Below are 15,663 nucleotides of genomic sequence, written 5' to 3' on the forward strand. Positions count from 1 at the left end.
CTCCCTTCCACAAATGGTTGCAGTGCAGGTGCTGAAGTAATATCTTTCTTAATTTGTTCAAATGTTTGTTGGCAAATTTCAGACCAAACAAATCTTTCTCCTTTCTTGAGCAAAACTTTAAAGCATTCAGTGATACTTGCAAAATTACGCATAAATTTTGCGTAAAATTCACACAATCCTAGGAAGGACAATAGTTGGCCTCTATTTTGAGGTGCAGGGGCATCTACAATACTTTTTACTAGACTTGGTCTAGGTTTGATTCCTTCTTCATTAAACATGTGTCCAAGATATTCGATTTCTTTTGTTTTGAAGATGCATTTATCTTTCCATAAAGTTACACCTCTTTTCTCTAAAGTTCCTAAAACATCAATCAACGCAAGATCATGTTCATTTTCAGTGTTAGCAAATATCAAGATGTCATCTTGGAAAATTGCTACATGATCATTGCCAATGAACATATCTGTCATAAGTCTTTGGAACACTGCCGCAGCAGATGCAATGCAGAAAGGCATACGGCAAAATTGAAAAACTCCATCTGGAGTTACAAATGCAGTTAGGTGTATAGAACTTTCTTCTAACTCAACTTGGTGGTACGCTGCCCTTAGATCCAGCTTGCTAAACCATTTAGCTGGCCCTACTTTAGTTATTAGATCTTCAATTCTGGGCAGAGGATAATTGTCCAACCAAATAGCCTCATTTACGCTTCTCATATCAACACACATGCGTAATTCCCCATTTTTTTCTTCGCTAGAACAATCGGGGACAACCACAAGGTTCCATCAGTTTTCTCAATAATGCCCTGTGAACACATATCATTAAGCATGGTAGAGAGGTCACTCCTCACACTTAATGATATGTTCCGTAATGTATGCTTTACCGGAACAACATCACTATTCACTTTAATACAATAACTGAAATCTGAAATTTGGCCCAGTTTGTCATTCAAAACGTTTGAAAATTTCCTCTCCCAAAACTTGCCTTCATTGGTTATCGAACCTACTCTTTTTTTTCAAACAAGATGGGATGTTCTAAACCTGGTCTAATTGTTATTCCAAATTCAGCTTGGTGAATGAGACCTAATACATTTATCCCTTTTCTTGCAACATAAACTTTACCATATATTGATTCATTCAAAATTTGTATGTCAGACCAAAAAAACCCAATGAGATCTACTCTGCTTCCCTCAAACGCTACCGTGGAAATATCTGGAGGAAATAAACTTTTGTCATGCCAATTTTTTTCAAATATTTATTTTGAAATAATGGTTATGCGTGCACCAGTGTCAACCAATAATTGTATGGCATGACCTTCAATTGAGACGTTAACCGCTACCGCGCTACCGCGTTTTCCCGCTGTGCGCTAACATTTTAAAAATGGCTTGTTTATGACAAAGCCAGCTCAGCATCCGCGCAGCGCAGGTAACGTTGATGACGAGCTGGCTTTGTCATCAGCGCCGAAGGGGTTAAGATTTGGGTCAATCACAAGTTCTTCATCATTAGAATTGACACATCTTACACCTAAAAGTAATTCTTGATTACTATAGAGATTTTCCTCATCAAAATTATTTCCAACATCATTTAAAACACACCTAACATTAAAAGGTTTGCCAGTTCTACACATCTTCATATAATGGCCAAATTTTCCACATTTTTTACATTGTTGTCCAATAGCTGGACAGAATTTAAATGAAGAAACGTGAGAAGGTGAACCACATCTAAAACAAAATGTTTTTTGAAATTGTTGAGTACTAGAGTTAGGCTTGAAGAAGGGTTTATTTTTGAAGCCTTGTTGGGGATTTTTTGTCAGATTTGGTTTGTTAATCACTGCTCCAGAAATTGATGTTTTGGCTAAAGAATCTTCCAATACTTTAGCGTCAATAGAAGAACCTTCAATGCTTTTTGCTAAATCAATGGCCTTATCCAGAGTAGGGTTTTTGCAAGCTAGTAGTCGTTGTTTGATGCTTTTAGAGTGACATCTAGCTACTAGTTTGTCGCGTATCAATTCTTCAGTAAAATTGTCAAACTCACATTTGGATGCCAACATCTTTAGTGCTGTGACATACGTGTCTATACTTTCGTTAGGTTGTTGAGCTCTTGTGAAATATTTGTACCTATGGACAACCATGTTCTTAGTTTTTGTGAAATATTTATCTAATTGCGCAACAGCTGTTTCAAATTCATCTAAACCTTCATTCTCTGCGGGTACATGTTGAGGTAAGTGGTCGAAGACATTTTGCCCTTCCACTCCCAGATAATAGTACATTACATTTTTCCGTCTCTCTGGTCTGAATTTCTGAGCATCAATAACACCCAAATAAGCTTTAAACGATCTTAACCATAAGTTCCACTCCAAGGGTGGATCACCTGGTTCTTGCAGGAAAGGTGCTGGAGTTTGCACATTTTGCATGTCGTCCATACAAAATTTAAACTCAAAGTTAGTCTTTTGCTGTTAATTAAAAGGAAAAGCGTGCAAATCGCTGATGTAATTTGCACTTGTTGTTTTTTTTCCTTTAGTCTTAGATAAGTTTGATTTGAGTTATTTCTGAAATGTGCAGATTACTGTTGAAAAACACTCAATTTTGAAAAGGCTTGGGTTCACTTCTTTAACCTTTTTACTTGTGACTCATTACACTTATTTGCCCAATCATGTCCCAGAATGCACAGCAAAGGGTATAGAAAAACCGTCTTCTATTATCACAGCATTTGGTTTCCCATGATGCGCTGGGAGTTGTTAGCTGCGAAACGATAACGCTGCTCGGGACCGGGTGAGTCAGAACTTCTTTTGCGAGTTTAATGAATACATTTTTCACAAATAAGGTTAGCAAACTCTTCTTGCCAAATGTAGATTGGTCCGTTGTGAGACTGTCTCCGTACGAAGTCTAGCGCTGTGCTCGCGCTGCCCGCAAAGTTCGAAGTGAAGAGCTTGCGCTGCTGTTCTCACACGGTTCGCGTGCACTGACTCGCGCTGCCTGTAGCGTACAGTGCTTAAAAAAGGCAGAAGCAAGTTTCAAATGTCAATTAAATTTACTGTCAATCTGCCTAACTTTCGATGCGCAGACATAAAATAAATGGAAGTATCTCACCGGTTTCTCTGGCCCTTTTTTTAACTTCCAACAGCAAATGAACCGGTAACGAGATTTTCTTTTTCCGTGTTCATTCACAATGAACTCAGCTCTCTTCTCATTCCGATAGTCATCTTGTTCGTTTCCCTCGTCGCTAAATTGAAATGATGACTTCAGGGGCCTTCTCGATGGTAAAAGGATTTATTGAAGATAGAGACACAGATATGTGTCTTAATTAACAGGGGCCAGAGAGCAACTGCCTGTCATGGAATCTGGCGGGGCAGATTCCATGACATAGCAGAGCTCTCAGAGCGCGTCACCACAGGAATGCTGCAGATGGACTGACATCAGCAAGCAAACGATACATTATGTACATTTCCGAGTTAATGAGAACATGCTCGCCATGGAATGTTCCAGAGAGATGCAGCTGGACAGTAAATTACAAATGAGTACATTTCAGATCTGAGGCCCGGCACACATTATCTAGTATTCAAGGTCACTCTCCTTGTGCCCGCCGCTAGATAAGTGGGAGAAGGTTTACATCTAAAGGAAAGGTATGCGCTAATTAGAACAGTGCATTCATTAGTGTGGCAGAACTCAGCTCCGAAGAAACATAACCTAGAGAAGGCAGTTTCTTGAATATGCCAGAGAATTAGTTTCGATCATGATACAAAATGGGGCCTGTATACAAAATGCGACACGAATGCTAACTTACGTAAAAACAATGCAAGAGCATAATTTTTATTTCTACAGACCCTCCTTTTAGCATGAGCTAAGCAATTGTATATAATAACAAAATACATAAATCATGAATGAATTGGTTTAGGTGCATTCTATATTGTCAGCTTCAGGGTGGAAAACAGTAAGGAGTGAAGAAGTCTCAAAAATACCCTCATCTATCTGCATAAGGTCGTTCACTTCTTTCTGAATCATAATTGTTGCACTGGTATCATGAATCAATATTCTCTTGATGCAAGAAGGGTGGTGCAATAAGAGCAACAAAAGGGAAAGCACTGCACCAGAACACAGCAATCAATCAGAATCACATTGAAATAGATCACCCTTTGAAGGATCCAACCCCATCCACCAAAGAGGGACCAACTCCAATTTCCGCTCTCCATTCCTTTAACATTTTCCAAGATGTCTAAAATGTGTTTGGTGATATTATTTTCCATATTAATGATCCCGACTACACACTGGTCTCCTACTATCGTGCACACACTACCGCTCTTAGCTAAAATGTAATCAACAGCATATCTACTTTGCTCAAAATATATCTGCATACTTTCTAATTGGATGGTGATGTCACGCAGACTGTGGAATTAGACAGTATTTGCAGCTTACATCCAAAATATTCCCTAGCTTTTCCACCCCTGGCCATAGCGGTACCACCAAAGGTAATAATGGAGGAAAGAATATACCCAAAGGTGATACAATTGCTATAATTATTGACTTCCAGGTCCGTCACTCCATCACAAAAATATTTTGTCAATGTCCTTTTAACCCATCTTATATTTGGCTTAGTGTACTTACAGGGCACACTGAGAGGGAGCACCCTCACTGGACCAACATCCTCTGTACCATTATAAACATTTGAATTAGCACCATTAGACAGAAAATAAAACCCTGGGTGTGCATGAAGTGGACCTTGATAATCTAGAGGAGCATATCTGGTGTTCATTCTAACAGTACTCAGATCCTTCTTTTTCACTAAAGACAACGTATTTTTGAACAATATTATTCCGGAACAATTTACATACAGTACATTTTACTATCTGACAACATGCAGGATAATACCCAGCTTTTCGAGTGACAGTTAAATCTTGGTAATACTCTCCGACTAAGGTGATGTTCTGCTCTTTCATATGCAAATTATTACAGTACATATTAGTGTAACAACCTGGATATCCCTTCCCTCGCGGCTTCCTATAATATAAACAAGGACGGGACTACCCCATCCCAAACTCACCCCGGGCTGGGCAGACATACGTATAATTAACCAGTGACAATGGGTAAGCAGTCCATAAACTTGTAACAGATTCAGTGGGATAACAAGCTGTACCTTCACCCAAAAATCTTTTACGAAAAGCGAACAATTGAGAAACAACCTTGTGTTTAGTACATGATGATACATTCTGATTACATTCAAAGACCCAAAACACCCCACCCAGAATCAACAGCAATAGTAACACAAGAATAGCACATAGTAATTTTTGCTTGGTAGACCAAAATATACGTGGATGAAGAAGGGAAATTACTGGCTTCTCTTCGTCGGCAACCATTCTGCCAGAGGGGTGCATAGCAAATGATAAAGCAAGGGAGCAAATTGCCAGCAAGAGGAGTATACAAGTTACCAGTGTCCGTCAGAGCCTCACTGGTACAAGCTCCTATTGTCCACCAAACGTTGGCACTCTTGAGCACCAGTGGTGGAGCTTGCTCTGTCCTAAGCTCGGGTTCCCACGTTGACCAGGATAATGTACCCCCTAGGGAATACGTTTGAAAAATCCTGTCCAATGTACAGTGCACAAATGTCCCATCATCCCAAACTAACTCTGTTGGTACAATAGCAAAGTACTCCCTAACTTACACAATCCATCCCTGACTAATATGACTTCTCATTTGGTGCACTATTCCTCAGCCGAGGACGCAGATTGTACCTGGCGACTCCAGGCACAGAGGGATCAATAAAAAGGGGCTCCTTGATAGCTTTTATCTCAGGTGGAATTGCTGCATTCAGCACTTCAACATTCTCTTCATCTGTTTTGGTCCAGGTCAGCCTGGCGTCACTAAAGGGGACAAACTGAGGCACTGTCTCACACTCAGAGTCCCCTACTCCATCCTTTATGCTGTGGTCATAAGGCAAAGGCAGGGGCACCCTCATGCAATGAGTGCCATGCACCCAGTTCTTTTGGCCAGCGACCTTGATAGCAGTACGTGTTTCCAAGAGGATCTGTTCCTGTCCCTTCCAGTGCGGCTCCAAACTCTTCTTCCTCTGAAAATTCGAATGAGAACAAAATCCCCAGGCTGAATGTCGTTTCCGGGCCCCTCTGGTGTTGCTGGTAGGGCTTCCCTGACCTGTTGCCAAATAGAACGCACATTTTTAGTTAACTGGGAAAGGTTGTCAATAAACAACGGGTATTCAATGTCTGAAAACCGCGAGGTCATGGGAAGACCCAGACATTTGCCGGACGTCCAAGCACAACCTCGTACGGCGACAATCCTGTCCTAGAATGCGCCTTTGTTCTCATTGACAAAAGAGCTAATTGTAAAGCATCTGGGCACTGTAACCCTGCCGTTTCCTGAATCTTTGCCAATTTCAGTTTGAGAGTACCATTGTATTTCTCATCAAAACCTGCTGACTGTGGGTGGTTGGCAGCATGAAACTTCTGCTTTATATGCAATCCATCACAAATCAACTGAATCACCTGAGCATTAAAATGATTTCCATTATCACAGAGATCTTGAGGTCAGCTCTGAGTGGATGACTACCAAGTGTCTCCAGCTCAATGCCAACAAGTCCGAGGTATTGCTGGTTGGGAGAGACTCTGAGCTGTGGAGCGAACGATGGTGGCCTGCCACCTTGGGCTGTGCTCCCATCCCCAAACAGGTGGTAAAAATCTGGGTGTGTGGATAAACTCTGCCCTCAGCTTCCAGACGCAAACCAAGAAGGTAGCAGGAACCTGCTTTGGCATCCTATGGGGGCCTAAACCGTTGCTAGGGTTTTTAGTCCCATCTATTAGGCAGGTTATTGTCCAGGCTATCATCCTGTCCAGACTATACTATGCCAATTCGCTCTATTTGGGATCTAACAAGACGGAAATTGCAAGACTGCAAAGGGTTCAAAACGCTGTGGCGAGAACTTTATTGGGTCTGCCCAGGTCATGCTCTACTACTTGTGCGGTTTGTCGGTTACATTGCCTTCCTGTGGCCAAAAGTATAGAGTTTAAGGTCCTTTCCATGCCTTTCAAAATTTTTAATTTCTCCTCTCCAGGCATCTTGGCCAATTTCTTTACACCTTATACCCCCTCCTGTCAACTCCGAGCATTGGGGCAGCATCTGGCAGTTGTTCTGCGTGTGAGGAGGATTCGTGCTGGTGGACGTTCCTTCTAAGTATTGACAGCCAAACTCTGGAACATGCTCTCTATTCGCAGCTTGAAAAGCTACCTGCCATTCTATAAGGCAATCAAAACTCCTCTTCCCTCCATTGCAGGCTGTTTTTGTTTTCCGGAGTACCTTTGCAGTCGTAACGGCTGTATTATCTTTAGTGGGAATGCACAGACTACCACCATCATTCATTAACTAAAGAAATACCAACGCTAGGTGGAGTGAAGCAAGGGTGTGTATTGGCTCCTTTATTATTTAACTTGTTTTTAGCTGATCTGACTGAGACCTTGAACAACATAAATGCACACCCACCTAAGCTTGCTGACAAACATATATCGAATCTACTATATGCAGATGACGTCATCCTTCTAAGTAACACAAAGGTGGGCCTGCAACGGTTAATAACACACATACAGGAATATGCGATAGAAAACAAAATGGTAATAAATGAATCCAAATCCAAATTTATGGTTGTCACAAAAAACTTAAGAAGGAAGTACAATTCAAAATGGTTCTAGGAAAGGAAAATTTGGAGCAAATCAAAACCTATAGATACTTAGGAGTTATATTTAACGATAATGGTAACTTTAACCCTCAGAAATTGGATATCACCAGGAAAGCAAATGCACTAACAGGTGCATTCGGGATAATTAAAAAATCTACTAGCAATTTAACTTACCGACCGCTACTTAAGGTGATATCGGCGAAATTGTTACCTTCATTAACCTATGGAAGTGAGGCGTTAAACGGAAAAGACGCAATAATCATAAACAAAGCTGTCTCAAAAACTTTTTGGTCTATCTTTATTTTACCTAAAAATGCCTCACAAGCCCAAGTCAGACTGGAATTCGGCTTAAATAACCAACTGTACGCACGAAAGGGTCATACAATCAAAGTATAGAACAGAGTGAAAAATGATAAGGAGAACATAATTTCGCAGCTTTTATGGAAAGAAATTGAGGGCAATAAAAAAATCATCTGCATGGAAATATCTGAACAAGGCTCTGGACGAATTTGGGGTCAGAAGTATTTGGACTACTACCATAACACAGGAATCTTTCAAAAAAGTTGTGAATAAAACAACAGATCACCTATCATTGATAAGCGATAAAGAGACCTTTGTTAAAAGGAAACACGCTTGCTCTATAATAAATGGCTACAAAAAAAAGAGGCCTCAGCAGTATCTGGAAACAGCATGGTCGTGGAGAAGTAAAAATATATTTATGAAAGCACAATTCGGAATTTTGCCAGGAGAATCCCATGCACTATCTTAGAAAAAACTGGAAAATAACATATTGCGTCGGTTGTTCAAAGCCGGAGAGGAAAACATTATACATCTTCTGTGCCTCTGTCCAGAACTAAAAAATGAAAGACTAATTTTATTAAAAAGGCTATTCAATGAAAGAGCGATAAGGACTTGTAGACAAGCATTGCTTCAGTGTCTTTGCCCAGATGATGTATCTATTAATTCTGCTTTCTCAAAAATTTTAATAATTGCATGGAAAAAATTAGAATGATATAACATCAGTCACCATACTGACTATATTCTCCGCCAATCTTTTAAATATACTAACTTGTTTTATTTAAAACAGCTTTTATAATGCGTGTGTATAATTTTAAAGGTCTACCGTTATTTAAAAAGCATTCTTTAATGAGGTATCTTAGCTGAAATGTCCATAATTGGTATTTACTCTTTGTAAAGATTTTAAATAATCAATCAATAAATTACTACTTACTTACTTACTTACTCACAGACTACCACCAGAACATACTTTAATTTGTTGCACCTTTCCAGTTCGATATAGTCCATTTGAAGGACTTAAAAATGGAAAGTGGGTGGTGCAAAATTACCAGGGGGTGTAGGATTACCCATGCACACCATGCAGTATTGCAGGTCTAACAACTTGCAAATACCCTTAGCAATGATATGGGCTGGGCCATGAGCCATCGTAATGACAGGGAGAACATATGCATCTGGTAACATCTATCTTTGTTTCCTTGTCTTATCAATCCAACATCCCTCATCGTTCAGTTGTTCTGTACTTTTTTTGCCACACTGCTAATTCTTCGATCGTAACTTCACCTTGTATCTCTTTTACATTCTCAAGTGCATTCTCAAACATGGTAACTTCAGGCACCCACCTAGTGGGGCCTGCTACAAACATTCTTTTCATTTCAGTCCGGGCTGTTTTTTTAGCTGTCTGATCTGCAAATACAATTCCCCTACCAACATCATCAGTGACTTTCCAGTGGGCACTACAGTTCACTGTATCCAACTTCCTAGGGAGTGTGTCAAAGCAGACAAAAGCCTCAATATCTGGTGCCCATGCTGGATTTTGGAGCCATGGGAAGTAAGAAACCCTCTCCCAGCCCAGAGTTGCCCAAAATTATGTGCGACTCCAAAGGCGTACGGGCCTTCAGTATGAATATTGAAAACGAGTCCCTCACTCAATTCACAAGCTTAGATCAACAATCTCAGCAGCCTGGGATGATTGATAGGGAACTTGTGATGTTGCAAGAGTGAGCAGCGCTCACGGCGTCGATAGGGCTCGGCGTCGATGCGATCAGCGGCGGCGTCGACACAGGGTCACTTGGAGCTGGAGCCGAACTCGCTACTCACTGGCGTCGCTACTGGCGTCGATCGGGCCCGGCGTCCGGCGTCGAAGGTGCGGGACACTGGAGCCGTTACTCACGATGTCGAGCTGGATTCGGCGGCGTCCGTCGGCGTCGAGATTGCTGGATTCTTCAGAGGTGCTGGATTTCAGGTTCCAGCAACAAGCACTTTTAGCAAATAAAGGAAGTCCTTTGACCCTGTGACTTCAACAGGAGGCTGGCACTTCTTCCAGCCCTTGGAGATTTTCTTAGCAAGTTTGAGAGTACACACTCAGTTCCTCTCTCCTGGTTCCTTGGCAAAAATAAAGAAGCAACTGCAGGATTCCCCCAACAAACAGCACTCTGGCAGAAGGGGTAGACAGTCCTTGGATCAGCAGGCTTCTTGTCCTTGGTTCAGGTTTCCTTGTCAGAAGTGATCTAAATTCTTGGTTCAGGGGTCCTTCTCTTATACCCCTTTTTGGCTTTGATCCCTTTGTCCATGCAGGGGAATTTCCCCCCATCCTGGGTTTGTTGTGGGTGTTGCCAGGCCTAGGCACCTGGCCTATTCACTGTGCAGGGCAGAGTCTTCAGCCGCCCAGCAGGAGCGGAGCCAGCATTGTCACTGGCAGGGGCAGGGCCATCAGCTGCCCGGCAGGAGGGGGGCCAGGAAAGTTCCTGGCAGGCACAGAGTCATCAGTCGCCTGGCAGGGGGGCGGAGCCAGCATTGTATCAGGCAGGGCAGGCTATCAGGAGCTACTCTTCCCCTACTCTCAATGCAAATGCCCCACTCATCCCACACTGACTCATTCAGACCAATGGAGCCACCCAGCCCCTGTCACACACACACCAGAACCAGCAGAGACCGGTAGACAGTTAGACAAGAAAATAGCTACTTTCTAAAAGTGCTATTTTCAAACACAGAGTCTAAAAACCATCCACCCAAACGGATGCGTTATTAAACCCTGAGTTCAGGGATACCAAACTCGACATTGCACCATGCTCCCCGAGCCCGCTAGGATTATAGCATTAATAATCCTGGCAGCCCATTCTAACTGATGGAGAGCAGGTTACCTTACAATAGTGAAAAACATATATGGCTGTAATTCACTATCAGGACATGCCAACCTTGTCAGGCTTGTCCTACCTTATGCTTACAATGCACCCTGCCCTTGGGCCTACCATAGGCGTGACTAACATGAAGTTAAGGGAAGGTTTAGGGACTGGCAAGTAGGTGTACTTGCGCAGTCCTCGTGACAGTCAGACTGCACGTGGTCTAGCAATGGTAGACCTTCAGACATACTTTTACTAGGCCGCTCTTGTGGGTGGCACAACATGTGCTGCAAGCCCACAGCATTTGTATTTACAAGCCCTGGCACTCCTGGTGCACTCTACTAGGGACTGACAGTAAACCAAATAAGCCAAACATGGAAGTCAATCAATACAGCAATTTCACATAGGGAGCACTTGCACTGTGGCACTGATCAGCAGTGGCACAGTGCCCAAAGCAATATACCAGCAAAAACATCATAAACAGAGGAGGCAAACAGAAAAAATGGAGGAGAGACTCATGCCAATGATGTCAGGTCTAACACGTGTCCCCTCCAGCTGAAATGTGGGGAGAACTACCCTTACCCTAGGGAGTCCTCATCACTAAGGCGGAAAAATCTGGACAGACCATCAGCATTGGCGTGATCTGTGCCAGGGCGGTGTTCCACCGTGAAGTCCATCCCCTGTAGGGAAATGGATCACCTCAACAGCTTTGGATTCTCACCCCTCATCTGCATCAACCATCTGAGGGGCCTGTGGTCTGTCTGAACCCGGAAGTGAGTCTCAAACAGGTAGGGTCTTAGCTTCTTTAGCGCCCAGACCACAATAAATGCTTCTCTCTCTATCGCACTCCACCTCTGTTCCCTGGGAAGTAACCTCCTACTGATGAAGGCTACAGGTAAGTCTCGGCCCTCTTCATTCACCTGAGCTAGAACAGCCCCCACGCCATGCTCTGAAGCGTCCGTCTGGACAACAAATTCTTTAGAAAAGTCGGGTGCCTGGAGTATGGGTGCTGTGCACATTGCAGTTTTCAGGGTGTCAAAGGCCGTCTGACAGGCGTCAGTCCAGATCACAAGTCTTGGCTGCTTCCTGGAAGTCAGCGAAGTCAAGGGGTGCACAATGTTACCATAATCCTTGACGAACCTCCTGTAATAACCCGTGAGACCCAAGAAGGCTCTCACCTGAGTCTGGGTTTTGGGCGGTGCCCATGCCAGGATGGTATCAATCTTGGGTTGCAGGGGGGCCACCTTGCCGCTCCCTACTTGGTGCCCCAATTACACCACTGAACCCTGCCCAATCTGGCACTTACTGGCTTTGATTGTGAGGCCTGCTCTGCGCAGGGCCAACAACACTTCCTGGAGGTGGCGCAAGTGTTCCTCCCAGCTGGCGCTGAACACTGCGATGTCATCCAGGTAGGCGGCACTGAAATCCTCCAGTCCAGCCAAGACCTGGTTGACCAACCTCTGGAAGGTGGCAGGGGCATTCTTCATCCCAAAGGGCATAACCCGGAACTGGTAGTGCCCATCTGGTGTAGAGAATGCTGACCTCTCTTTTGCCCCATCAGTCAAGGCGATCTGCCAGTACCAGACGTTAGATCAAACGTACTAAGGTACCGGGCAGCCCCTAACCGATCTATGAGCTCATCAGCTCTGGGGATGGGGTGCGCGTCAGTCTTGGTGACTGAATTGAGTCCTCGGTAATCCACACAGAACCGAAGTTCCTGTGAAGCACCAGGCGCTGCAGCCTTTGGGACCAAGACCACTGGGCTGGCCCAAGGACTGCTAGAGGACTCAACCACCCCTAAGGCAAACATTTTGGAGACCTCCTCCTTGATGTATGCTCTGCCCTTGTCAGTCACTCTGTAAGCCTTGTGCTTCACAGGAGTGCTGTCCCCAGTGTCCACATCATGGACACACCACTGAGTGACACCAGGAATCAAGGAAAACAGATCAGGGAATTGTCCCAACAATTGGCGACAATCCTGCTGCTGTTCAGGGGTCAGTGTGTCAGAGAGGACAACACCATCCACTGACCCATCTTGCTCTTTTGCATACAGGAGGTCAGGAAGAGGCTCACTCTCCTCCTCCATTCCAGCATCTGTAGCTAGGAGCATGCCCACTTCGGACCTTTCTAAGTGGGGCTTCAAACGGTTGACATGCAGGACCCGCAAGGGGTTCCTGGGAGACTTTAAGTCCACCATGTAGGTGACATCGCTCTTTTTCTCCACAACCTTAAATGGTCCAGTCCATCTGTCCTTGAGCGCACAAGGTTCCACAGGGGACATGACCCAAACTTTCTGTCCAGGCTGAAGCTCCACCAGAGTGGCCTTCTGGTCGTACCACCGCTTCATCTCTTCCTGGCTGGCCTCCAGATTTGCCTGAGCAAGATCTCTGAAGCGCCTAGTCTGGTTCCTAAAGGCCAGCATGTAACTGTCTACATCCTGGGGAGGTTTCCTGGGAGATTGCTCCCAGCCTTCTTTGACCAGACTCAAAGGTCCTCTTACCGGGTGTCCATACAAAAGCTCAAAGGGGCTGAACCCTAGAGACTTCTGTGGCACCTCACGGTAAGCAAACAACAGGCATGGCAAGAGGACGTCCCATTTACGCCTCATTGGTTCTTCAAGACCCATAATCATGCCTTTAAGGGTACGGTTGAATCTTTCAACCAACCCATTACCTTGAGGGTGGTAAGGAGTGGTGAACTTGTAGGTTACCCCACACTCCTTCCACAGAGACTTCATATAGTTGGAAATGAAGTTGGTGCCCCGGTCTGACACCACCTCTCTGGGGAACCCCATTCGGGAGAAAACACCCATCAGTGCCCGTCCCACCACGGGGGCCGTCACTGTTCTGAGAGGGATGGCTTCCGGGTACCGTGTGGCATGGTCCACCAAGACCAGGATGAACCTGTTGCCCAGGGCTGTCTTGGAGTCCAGGGGCCCAACAATGTCAATCCCCACCCGGTCAAAGGGGGTACTGACCACGGGAAAAGGTTGGAGGGGAGCCTTCTGCTTCCGCCCGCTTTTCCCACTTGCCTGGCAAGTTTGACAGGTCTTGCAATGGATATCTGTATCCCTTCTCATCTGAGGCCAATAAAAATGGGTGACAAGCCTGTCATAGGTCTTGTCCTGCCCCAGATGTCCAGCTAAAGGAACGTCATGAGCCAAACCCAGTAGGAAGGCTCTGAAGCGCTGGGGTACCACCAGCACACGGGCTGACCCAGGCTCAGCAGCCTTAGGCTCGCTATACAGGAGATCGTTCTCCCAGTAGACCAAATGTGACCCTGACTGATCACCTGTTGTCTGGGCTGAGGCCTGCTGCCTCATACCCACAAGAGAAGGGCACACTTTCTGTTCTGCACAAAATTCTTCCCTGGAAGGACCACCATCCTGCTGCCAGTGGGTCAGCTCGGGCAGGTCTCCCAGTTCAGCAACTTGTTCACCTGTGGGTTCCAGGGCATACCCCTCAAGGTCTGCCTCCTCCTGGACCACGGGAACTACGGGGGACGGTTTCCCGCGCCCCCGGCCTCTTCTCTTCACAGCTGGGTCCTGGGCCATACTTTCAGGCTCCAGAACCCCATCAACACCCTTACTTGCTGTCATGGATCGAGTGGTGGCACACACCCACTCTGGTACACCCAACATTTTCAAATGTGTCTCCCTCTCCACCTTAGCCCAAAGGGAGTCTTCCAAATCATTGCCCAGGAGACAATTAACAGGCATGGCGGGCCTTACAGCAACTTGAAGAGTACCTGAAACTCCCCCCCATTCAAAGGGAACCTGAGCTACCTCACACTCTCTCTGGGAGTTGTCAGCAGCTATCACAGGGTAGAATGCGTGGGGAACAACCTGCTCTCTGGACACCAAGTGACACTTGACAGCTGTCACACTCGCTCCGGTGTCTCTGAGAGCTTCCACTCTATGGCCATTAATGGTCACCCACTGCCTATATTTCTTAGTGTTACTAGGCAGGGGGGGTGGAGGGACCATTTCCATGTCTCCTAAAGAGACCAGGGACATCTCTGCGGGACCCTCCCCACCATGGGCAACCTTCTCCTCCCCTCCCAGGGCTACACTCGCCAACTGACGGGGTGGTGCACTGGGTGGTGCACTAGAGTTCTTCAAGGGACACTGAGGATCATAAAAACGGTGTCCCACCTGCTTACAAGCGAAGCAGGTCATTGGGCCCCTATGACCAGGTTTTTACCTGGCGGGGCCTCTGATTTCTTCACAGGGGGAGGCTGGGAACCCTTCCCTTGGTTCCCTTGGGGATTACTTTTGGGCCCTTTCTGGAACTCCCTCTCTTTACCCTTGTCCCCCCCACTCTTCTGCTGGGGACCCTGCCCACCTTTGGCTGAGTCTCCCACTGGACCCTTGTGGACCCTGGTACTGACCCAGCGGTCCGCCTCTTCAGCAAGTTTTCTAGGGTTAGATATCTTGCTATCAATAAGGTGCTGGCGCAGCTCTGGAAAACAGTTATTAGACAAGTGCTCCCAAGCAAACAAATCATAAAGAGCATCATAACTTTCCACTTTGCTGCCCTTTACCCAACCATCCATCGCTCTGCAAAAATATGACACATATTCCAACCACGTAGTACCAGGCAAATTCTTACATTCTCTAAAGGCCTGACTGTACTTTTCTGGGGTTAGGCCATACCTTAACATTAAAGCATCTTTCATATGAGTGTAAGACATCCTATCCTCAACAGGCATGTCTAACAGGGTATCTCTTCCCTCATTCACAAAGCGACCCCACAACCCCGCTCCCCAATCCTTCTCAGGGACCCGGTGGGCCAACAATGCTAACTCATATGCTTTAAACCATTGACCAATATCCTCATTCTTCTGAAAATCTTTGA

This window comes from Lissotriton helveticus, chromosome 5_1, assembly GCF_964261635.1.
Source record: "Lissotriton helveticus chromosome 5_1, aLisHel1.1, whole genome shotgun sequence".
NCBI classification, from domain to species: Eukaryota; Metazoa; Chordata; class Amphibia; order Caudata; family Salamandridae; genus Lissotriton; species Lissotriton helveticus.